This window comes from Salvelinus sp. IW2-2015, unplaced genomic scaffold (assembly GCF_002910315.2).
Source record: "Salvelinus sp. IW2-2015 unplaced genomic scaffold, ASM291031v2 Un_scaffold2945, whole genome shotgun sequence".
Classification (NCBI taxonomy): domain Eukaryota; kingdom Metazoa; phylum Chordata; class Actinopteri; order Salmoniformes; family Salmonidae; genus Salvelinus; species Salvelinus sp. IW2-2015.
In genome coordinates this window covers 47,067-57,992 of record NW_019944240.1, presented here as the reverse complement: position 1 = coordinate 57,992, position 10,926 = coordinate 47,067, and the positions used below count along the sequence as shown (strand labels likewise).

Here is a 10,926-nt window from a genome sequence, read left to right as displayed (position 1 = left end):
GGTAGGGTTGTATGTTGATACAGTTGCGAGGGGGGTTGTATGTTGATACAGTGGAGGGAGGGTTGTATGTGATACAGGGACGGGGGGGGGGTTGTATGTGATACAGTGGAGGGGCGGCGGGGGTTGTATGTGATACAGTGGGAGGGGGGGCGGGAGGTAGGCGTTGTATGTGATACAGTGGAGGGGGGGGGGCTGTAATGTGATACAGTGGCAGGGGGGTTGTATGTGATACAGTAGCGAGCGGGGGGTTTGATGTATACAGTGGAGGGGGGGGGGTTTAGGGTCTACTGGGGGTGGAGCCCGGGTAGGGTGCTGTATGTGATTTAACAGTTGGAGGGCGGGTGTTGTATGTGAATACAGTGGAGGGGGGGGTTGTTATGTATACCTAAGGGTAGGGGAGGGGGTTGTATGAATGATTACATTTGGGGGGGGGGGTGTATGCTGATACAAGTGGAGGGGGGGGGGTGTATGCGATACAGGGAGGGGGGGTGGTATGTGATACCAGTGGAATCGGGGGATGGGTTGTATTGATACCAGTGGGGGGGGGGTGTATATGATACAGTGCCGAATAGGCCTCTGGCGAGGCGCGGCCGCGGTTCGTATATGCATGATACAGATATACCCTGCGGGAGGGCCGCCGGGTCCGTAGGGCTAAGACTTCTGGTCTGTACTTATTAAACCAGTGCGACGTGGTGGGGTCCACGTCTGTAATCAGTGCTGCTCCCTCACAGCCCATACTGGTAACTAGGAGACGGGGGGCTGCAAGCTATGTATGTTCCTGACACTGATTGAGGTCCATAGTAACTACGGTGCCCCTCGTGTAGCAGCGTCACATCACGCTCACAGATACCCAAAATGTGATCTGGTGGGGTGGTTGAGTCTGAGAGCTCCATCAGCGTATGCGAGGGGGGGGGCGCCGGGTATTCTACGTCAGGTCGTGGTATGGTTCCCCTACAGTGTCGAACGTTGCTCGTAAGTGCGGGGCGCGTTCGGTCTTACCGACTAGCATTGCTGATCGGCCCTACTGATACGTAGTCATCTTAGATCTGCGTACTCCAACGGACTGAGTTCCTCGCAGTACAGTGATACGGCCTGGAGGAACCGAGAACGAATATGCGAGAGACGAACGAGACTCAGAACAGTCAGGGCCTACTGAGGGGGCGAAGAGAAACGCGACGAGGGTGCACGGGACCCGAGGCCGGACCAAGTAGCGACAGCCGGATGAAGGAGAGTCCACCCTGTTATACGGAGCTAACCGTGGCAAGAGTACACCGAATGGGGATTAAGACACGAGAACGTACAAGCCAGACACGCTACGATTGAGGAAAGGATGCGAGACCGGGACATGAATGTTGCACTTCGAGCGGGGAAGATGAGAATCCGCGATAGCATGCACGAGGCAAAGAACGTAAGCGCATCGAGCGTTAGACGTGACACTGAAGACCCCGACTAACTGAGGTCACAATACGCGATCAAACACGAAAGACGTACCACTCTTAGATGTTACCACGGAAACAGAGCCGAAGTCCGAGTAGAGAGCACGTATCGACAGCGATGAGGGAGTGGAGGGACGAGGGGGATAAAATCAAGGAGAAGCTGGCGAAAGCGAGGTACAAGAAAGACGTCAACAGGAGAAGGGGTATAGGAGAGCAGGCCTATAGGACGAGCGAGCGGAGAGGAGCAAGAGATGAGGAAGGAAGAGCGGCGGCGAAGGGAAATGGAGGCAGATCAACGGAGTCAGCGCACAGATATGACGGGAGCGAAGGAGAAAGTGACGAATATGGGACCCGAGGCTGGACAGGTCAATAAGAGAATGGTGCGCGCATAGAGAGAGCGACGACGCATGTGGCTAAGGAGAGACGTACCGGCAATAGGAAGATCAGAGTTATGCAGATCAACGAGCGGTACTAGTCACAGCTGACCGAGTAGCTACGAAGTCCCACGACGAGTAGAGAGCCGACGCAAGAGAGTGTCAAAGAGAGTGATGGACGGAGAATGGAGGCGAAAACGCAATGCAGACAGACCAGAAGACAGGAGAGGAGAGAAAGCCGCGAGGAGGAGAAGAGAGAGGAGAAGGAGAGGACCAAGTAAAAAGGAAACGGAAGGGGCTAGGGTTCGAAGAAAGCAAGTTCATATATGGACGGTGCGACGTAGGAAGTCTACAACAGGAACTGAAATCGCTAGTGTAATCCTACATAGAAGTAGTAGCGATCACGGCCTTATTATTCTAATGTACCTAGCAGATTGATTCTATTTAGGATACGGTGACCAAATAGCCGTCGTTACTAACGAAGCCAGGTGATGTATCCTATTGAGGTTGGGCACAATGTGGTATCCCCTAAGACAAGCAGTAGTATCTCCCAGTGCGAAGATGGAACCAGGCGTATAGGAGCAGGGGCGAAACGAGAGAGAGAAAAAGGCAAGGAAAGACAACAGAGAGATAGAGCACGGACCAGAGAGAGGAGGCAGACAGACCACTGCGAGGGGACGCTGGATTCGAACTTGGTCCAGGGAAGAGAATGGAGCACTCCAGGCTGCGGAATAGCTCTCTGCTTCCTTCACGGGACAAATACACCAGCACCAAAGGGTTGTAACATCCAACGTTCCGCGCTCCACGTCTGCATAGCGTTGTTGTGTCGTGAGCTCTGCTGTGCTTAGATCTGCTTCATGTTTGCTGTGTTCTGTCTTGGGTCAAATTGAGTGTTAACATGAAGCCCATTGTGCTTGGTCTGCTCTCTGGTTGCTGGGTTAGAAAGGGGAAGCACGGACACACTACCAGAGAATCCTGGATTGAGATTCCACTGAGGTAGATAGGTTCTAGGAAGCCAAGTTTCTTGTGAGGTGCGATAGAAGGTCTTCTAGCGAAAGCTAGTGTCTTGTGAGGTGGATAGGTTTCTAGGAAGCCCCGGTTCTAGTGAGCGGCGTGGATACTAGGGTTCTAGAAGCAAGTGTTCTTGTGAGGTGGATTAGGGTTCTAGGAAGCAGTGTTCTTGTGAGGTGATAGGGTTTCTAGGAAGCAGTGTTCTTGTGAGGGGTGGATAGCGGTTCTAGGTAGCAGGGTGCTATTGGGCTGGATAAGGTTCTAAGAAAGTAGGGTGTTCTAGTAGGTAATAGGCGTTCTACAGAAGCAGCGGTTCTCCAGTCGAGAGGATTCGGTTCTATAAGAATAGCAGCGTTCCTACGTAGAGTGGGCATAGAGTTTTAAGAAAGTTTCAGGTCTTAAGTAGTGTATACAGGGTTTCTAAGCAAAGCAGGATTCTAGTGAGGTGGATCAGGGTCTAGAAGCAGAGTTCGAGTAAGGGGATAGCGTTCTAGGAAGCAGAGTTCTAGCGAGGGGATTAGGTTCTGAGAAGGCAGCCGATTCTAGTGAAAAGGTGGAAGGTCTTAAAAGAAGCAGGATTCGAGTTCAAGTGGATAGGGTCTAGGGAAGCACGTGTTTCTATGACGGGGAAATGGTTCTAAGAAGGCAGATATTCTAGTCGAGTGGATAAAGGTTCTAGAAGCAGGTTCTAGTGAGGTGGATAGCGGGTTCTAGCGAATGCCAGTGTTGTTCTAGCTTTGAGGTGGATAGGGTTCTAGGAAAGCAGTGTTCTAGGAGGGTGGAAATAGGGTTCTAAGGAGGCAGTGCGCTTAGTGAGGTGCCGATAAAGGTTGCTAGAGTATGGTCTTCTAGTGAAGGTTGGATAGGGCTTTCTAAAGAAAGCAGGATTCACTGAGTGACTAGGGTTCTAGGGAAAGCAGTTCTTTGAGGTGGACAGTGTTCTAGGAAGCAGTGTTCTAGTGAGGTGGATAGGTTCTAGGTCAGGCAGTCGCGTGCTAGTGAGGGTGGATAAGGTTTAAAGAAGTAGGGCTTCTAGTGAGGTGGAATAGGGTTTTAAATTGAAGCAGGATTCTAGTGAGTGATTAGCGGTTCTAAGCGAAGCCAGGGTTCTACGTGAGGTGAAAATAGTGGTTCTAAGAAACAGGGTTTCTAAGTTGAAGGTAGGATTCGGTTCTCTAAGGAAGCCAGGGTTCTAGTGAGGATGATTGGTTATAAGAAAGCAGGTTCTAGTGAGGTGGATAGAGTATTTTATCTAAGAAGGAGTTTCGTAGGTAGAGTGTATAGGGGTTCTAAGGGAACAGATTCTAGTGACGGTGAATAGGGTTCTAAGAAACAGCGGGTTCTAGTGCAGTGGCATCGCACCGGTTCTAAGAAGCCAAGGGTTCAGTGAGGATTGATTGGGTTGTATAAGAAGCAGGGTTCTAGTCGAGGAATATTGGTTATAAGAACGCCAGGGGTTCTAGTGAGGTGATAAGAGTTCTTAAGCAAGGCAAGGATTTCTAGTGAGGTGGATAGGGTTCTAAGAAAGCAGGATTTGAGTAAGGTGGATAGGGTCCTCTAGGAAGCAGATTTCTAGTGAGGTGGATAGGGTTCTAGGGTGAAATGTTTCTACGTGAGGTGGATAGGGTTCTAAGTAACAGCAGGGTTCTAGGAGGGCGAGGGTATCTAGTGGAGGGGATAGGGTTCTAAGAAGCAGAGATGTTAGTGAGTGCGATAGGCGTTTCTAAGAAGCAGTGCTCGGGTAGTGAGGGCAATAGGCGTAGGGTTCTAGTTGAGGGGAGTAATGTTCTAAGAAAGGTAGAAGGTTTCTACTGCAGGGGATTGGGGTCTCAAGACGCAGATTCTACGTGAGGTGATAAGGGGTCTAAGAAGCCAGGATTTGAGCAAGGTGGATAGGGTTCTAGCAAGCAGAAGTTTCTAGTGAGCGTGGATAGGGCTTCTAAGAAGCAAGAGTTTCCAGTGAGGTGGATAGCGGTTCTAGGGGAACTGTTCTAGTGAGCGTGGATAGGCGTCTAAGAAGCAAGGGTTCTAGTGAGCGTGATAGGGTTTCTAAGAAACAGGTTTCTGAGTGAGGTGGGATCGGTTCTACAGCCAAGCACGGGGTTTTAGTGAGGATATCTGGGTTATAAGAAGCAGGGTTCTAGTGAGGTGGATAGAGTTTTAAGAAAGCAGGTTCTAGGTAGGTGTAATAATAGGGTTCTAAGAAGCAGGATTCTAGTGAGGTGAATAGGGTTCTAAGAAGCAGGGTTCTAATGGGGTGGATAGGGTTCTAAGAAGCAGGGTTCTAGTGAGGAGGATTGGGTTATAAGAAGCAGGGTTCTAGTGAGGTGGATAGAGTTTTAAGAAGCATGTTCTAGGTAGGTGTATAGGGTTCTAAGAAGCAGGATTCTAGTGAGGTGGATAGGGGTCTAAGAGGCAGGATTTGAGTAAGGTGGATAGGGTTCTAGGAAGAAGAGTTCTATTGAGGTGGATAGGGTTCTAAGAAGCAGGATTCTAGTGCGGTGGATAGGGTTCTAAGAATCAGGGTTCTAGTGAGGTGGATAGGGTTCTAAGAAGCGGGATTATAGTGAGGTGGATAGGGTTCTAGGGGGAAAATGTTCTAGTGAGATGGATAGGGTTCTAGGAAGCGGTGTTCTGGTTAGGGGGATAGGGTTCTAAGAAGCAGGGTTCTAGTGAGGGGCGTAGGGTTCTAGTGAGGGGGAATAGTGCAGTCTCAAGGTTCTAAGAAGGGTAGTGCCAGGTTCTAAGAAGCATAACTAGGATAATTCACTCAGAAGGGTTCTATTAAGGATCTAGAGGGTTTTAGAGCAGAGACGGGTTCTAGTGAGGCTCAAGGAAGACTAGAGTAGAGAAGGGTTCTAGCCTTGTTGAGGAGTAGGTTCTAGTGGTCCTACAGGGGTGTGTGAGTGGTTCATTTCAGGAGAAAGGGCCCATGCAGACTTCATCATGCAGATACAGACATACAGACAGACAGGCAGGCAACAAGCAGCAGTAACGTGTAAAGCTGTGAGCCTTTTAGTGTATTCAACTGTGTGCATGTTTACTGAACAAAAATATAAACGCAACATGTAAAGTGTTGGTCCCATGTTTCATGAGATGTGCCACGATAATCCATCCACCTGACAGGTGTGGCATATCAAATCAAATGTATTTATATAGCCCTTCTTACATCAGCTGATATCTCAAAGTGCTGTACAGAAACGCAGCCTAAAACCCCAAACAGCAAGCAATGCAGGTGCAGCAAGCATGCTGATTAAACAGCATGATCATTACACAGGTGCACCTTGTGCTGGGGACAATAAAAGGCCACTCTAAAATGTGCATTTTTGTCACACAACACAATGCCACCGATGTCTCAAGTTTTGAGGGAGCGTGCAATTGGCATGCTGACTTCAGGAATGTCTACCAGAGTTGTTGCCAGAGAATTTCATGTTCATTTCTCTAACATAAGCCGGCTCCAAAATCTTTTTAGAGAATTTGGCAGTACGTCCAACCGGCCTCACAACCACAGACCACATGTAACCACGCCAGCCCAGGACCTCCACACCCGGCTTCTTCACCTGCGGGATCTTCTGAGACCAGACACCCAGACAGCTGATGAAACTGTGGGTTTGCACAACCAAAGAATTTCTGCACAAACTGTCAGAAACCGTCTCAGGGAAGCTCGTCTGTGTGCTCGTCGTCCTCACCAGGGTCTTGACCTGACTGCAGTTCGGCATCATAACAGACTTCAGTGGGTAAATGCTCACCTTCGATGGCCACTAGCACGCTGGAGAAGTGTGCTCTTCACGGATGAATCACGGGTTTCAACTGTACCGGGCAGATGGCAGACAGCGTGTATGGCGTCGTGTGGGCGAGCGGTTTGCTGATGTCAACGTTGTGAACAGAGTGCCCCATGGTGGTGTTGGGGTTGTGGTATGGGAAGGCATAAGCTACGGACAACAAACACAATTGCATTTTATCGATGGCAATTTGAATGGACAGAGATAACGTGATGAGATCCTGAGGCCCATTGTCGTGCCATTCATCCGCCGCCATCACCTCATGTTTCAGCAGCATGATAATGCACGGAACCATGTCGCAAGGATCTGTACACAATTCCTGGAAGCTGAAAATGTACCAGTTCTTCCATAGCCTGCATACTCACCAGACATGTCACCCATTGAGCATGTTTGGGATGCTCTGGATCGACATGTACAACAGCGTGTTACAGTTCCCACCAATATCCAGAAACTTCACACAGCCAATGAAGAGGAGTGGGACAACATTCTGCAGGCCTGATCAACTCTATGCGAAGGAAATGTGTCACGCTGCATGAGGCAAATGGTGGTCACACCAGATACTGACTGGTTTTCTGATCTACACCCCTACCTTTTCTTTTAAGGTATCTGTGACCAACAGATGCATATCTGTATTCCCAGTCATGTGAAATCCATAGATTAGGACCTAATGAATCTATTTAAATTGACTGATTTCCTTATATGAACTGTAACTCTGTAAAATCTTAGAAATTGTTGCATGTTGCATTTATATTGTTGTTCAGTCAATATATGAGTGAGTATATGAATCTGTGTATGAATCTGTGAATGACTGAGTATATGAATCTGTGAATGACTGAGTATATGAATCTGTGTATGACTGAGTATATGAATCTGTGTTTGACTGAGTATAAATATAATCTGTGAATGACTGAGTATAACGTGAATTTCTGTGTATGATGAGTATATGAATCTGTGTAGACTGAGTGATATGAATCTGTGAATGACTGAGTATATGAATCTGTGTATGACTGAGTATATGAATCTGTGTTTTGACTGGAGTATATGAAATCGTGTGAATGACTGAGTATATGAATCTGTGTATGACTGAGTATATTAGGAATCTGTGAACATGATGCAAGTGTGTGAGATTTGTTTAGTTATCTGTGATTTTTCTGTGATGCTAATTAGTAGTTGTGTTATATTTGAACTGTATTTGAATGCTGTGTGCGTGTATTCAAATGCATTGTCATCCTCCCACCCACCCCCTTCCTCCCATTCCTCCCCTGTCCGTCCTTCTCTCACCTGAGGGGGTGATGGGGGTGAGGCCTTGCCCATGGTCTGGATCACCCGGGCGCCCCACACCCAGAGGCCGCAGCAGATGCCCACGCCACCGTAGAACAGCAACCAGATGGGGGTGGCAGCGTCCTGCATCACCCCGCCTTGTTCATAGATCATCCACAGCGCCACCAACGGGCCGATGGCATTACTGCAGGGGGTAGAAGATGTTGAATGACAGATTTATGAATAACTCATTGGAACTTATAGTTTTATGGATAAAGATATGGCAGTTGTGTTATGATGAATGGTAGTTACTGCAGCGGGAGAGGGAAGTCAGTGTAACAGGCAGTTTCCTTCCTGTTTGAGAGGGAAGTCAAGATGTACAAGCCTAGTTTCCTTCCTGTTTGAGAGGGAAGTCAGTGTCAGGTAGGTTCCTTCCTGTTTGAGAGGGAAGTCAGTGTCAGGCAGGTTCCTTCCTGTTTGAGAGGGAAGTCAGTGTAACAGGTAGTTTCCTTCCTGTTTGAGAGGGAAGTCAGTGTAACAGGCAGTTTCCTTCCTGTTTGAGAGGGAAGTCAGTGTCAGGCAGGTTCCTTCCTGTTTGAGAGGGAAGTCAGTGTCAGGTAGTTTCCTTCCTGTTTGAGAGGGAAGTCAGTGTAACAGGCTGGTTCCTTTCTGTTTGAGAGGGAAGTCAGTGTAACAGGCAGTTTCCTTCCTGTTTGACACTAGTTTTATGGATTATATGGCAAATGAGGTGAATGTTAGTTGTGTGAACACATTGAATAGTAATTGTGTTGACTGGTAATCAGCTGTAGGGTTGGACAATTCTGGAAACAAAAAACAGATTTCTGGAACACCTGGGAACTTTCGGGAAAGTTTCAGGAATTTAGCAATCCTAGTCACCTGACGTCATTGCCTCCGTGAGCAAAAGATCCGAAGCATGCGGTGAGGATCTGCAGGAAGTGGAAGAGCAGGTAGACGGTCGGTTTGTCCTTATCCCCTTCGTCCTCTTCTGCMGAGTCATCCAGTGGGACGGGAGCCCCSGGCGCCCCTMCCTCCTCGCCCCCGAGGTCAGACGCCAGCTTCATCTCCACGCCGCCCTCCTCCGCCTCGATCTCGGCCTCCGCCACAGCGTTACAGTACGATGAATAACTATCGTAGCGGACCCTCTTCTTGGTGTAGGACACYCTCCCCGACCTCTCCCCCTCCCCCACCAGCTTCTCACTGTCCTCTCGTGCCTCTCGGGCCTCGCGGGACTCGGAGCGGAGCAGCGGCTGGACCGGCATGCCACAGATGGCGGCCGTGTAGCAGGTGTAACTGTTGTTGCGACGCAGCAGGCGGTAGTTGTTGTCTGGCGTGGGGGCGGAGTGGTCGTCCTCCAGCCGTCCCAGGTGGATCTTGTGGAGCAGGTCTTTGTAGAGACCAGAGTCCTTGTGGACCGTGTGGTACACTTGACCGTCGCTYCGYARGTGTTCCCCTCCGAAGGTGAAGCTGCCGTTGGACAGCGGGGACTTGGACATGGACAGGGTACCGTTGGTCATGGAGTGGGTTCGTCCTGAGGAGAGGAGGAGGGGGGTGAGCAAGACAACACTTATATTATACTATATACTACATAGAAATACTATACTAATACTACAATTTTATCATATTAACTGAGTGTACAAAACATAAGGAATACCTGCTCTTTCCATGACAGACTGACCATGTGAATCCAGGTGAACGCTATGATCCCTTATTGATGTCACTTGTTAAGTCAATTTCAAATCAGTGTAGATGAAGGGGAGGAGACAGGTTAAAGAAGGATTATTAAGCCTTGAGACAATTGAGACATGGATTGTGTATGTGTGCCATTCAGAGAGAGCGTGAATGGGCAAAATATGTAAGTGCTTTTGAACGGGGTATGGTAGTAGGTGCCGGGCGCACCGGTTTAAATGTGTCAAGAACTGCACCCAAAGGACATCCAGACAACTTGACACAACTGTGTGAAGCGCTGGAGTCAACACGGGCCACCATCCCTGTGGAACGCTTTTGACACCTTGTAGAGTCCATGCCCTGCCTGACGAATATGACGCTGTTCTGAGGGGAAAAGGGGAGGGGGGGGGGGTGCAACTCAATATTAGGAAGGTGTTTTTAATGTTTGGTGTACTCCGTGTATATGCATGGTGTGGGAGGGGGATAGCTATACAGAACTAAGGATATAAGAAATACTATAATATACTGAATACTGTACTATACTATAAAATATAGGTTTAGWAAAGGTGGTTCTACAGTGAACTACTCGCGTGATGAGCAGCCTTGTCTGCGAACTTCAGACTTCCTAGGCCCACCCCATACAGAAAAGTAATTTATGGCCACATAGGGTACCAGTCAAAAGTTTGAACACACCTACTCATTCAAGGGTTTTTTCTTTATTTTTACTATTTTCTACATTGTKGAATAATAGTGAAGACATCAACACTATGAAATAACACATATGGAATCATGTAGTAACCAAAAAAGTGTTAAACAATTTTAGATTCTTCAAAGTAGCCACCCTTTGCCTTGATGACAGCTTTGCAKACTCTTGTCATTCTCTCAACCAACTTCATGAGGTAGTCACCTGGAATGTATTTCAATTAACAGGTGTGTACGTTTTTTTTTACAAAAAGCACATTTCTGTTTATGAATTTTTTCAATATAGACAACTTTGACTTTGTGACTAATGGAAACCACCTGCTTGCTCTGCTCCTCCAGTGCGCTACTGTTTACACTATTTGCTTGAACAATAGATGTTGCTTGAAAAATGATACATACTTCACAAGGGGGAAAATCCTACATTCAAGTTCTTTCTTGCTACTGCAAAATGAAAAGGTTGTGTGAGGTGGAATGTAAATAACACAACGTGGATATAATTAATTAATTGATTTGTCATGCCCAATCTGAACAGTTAAACAATCAAGTTAAGTTAACAATGTACCCTTACTGTACCCTTGGTAACCTGTGATGGAGATACAACTTTCAAACCAAGACGTTTTTCCGCCAACATTATCATCCCGACTAATTTACTTTGCTTTATATCTGAAAGGTATT

General features: G+C 47.8%; 1 pseudogene; it reads right to left on the bottom strand.

Moving 5' to 3' along the window:
* The window catches only part of LOC112075031 (sodium-dependent phosphate transporter 2-like), a 41,286-nt pseudogene that overhangs the window by 5,750 nt on the left and 24,610 nt on the right, over positions 1–10,926 (bottom strand).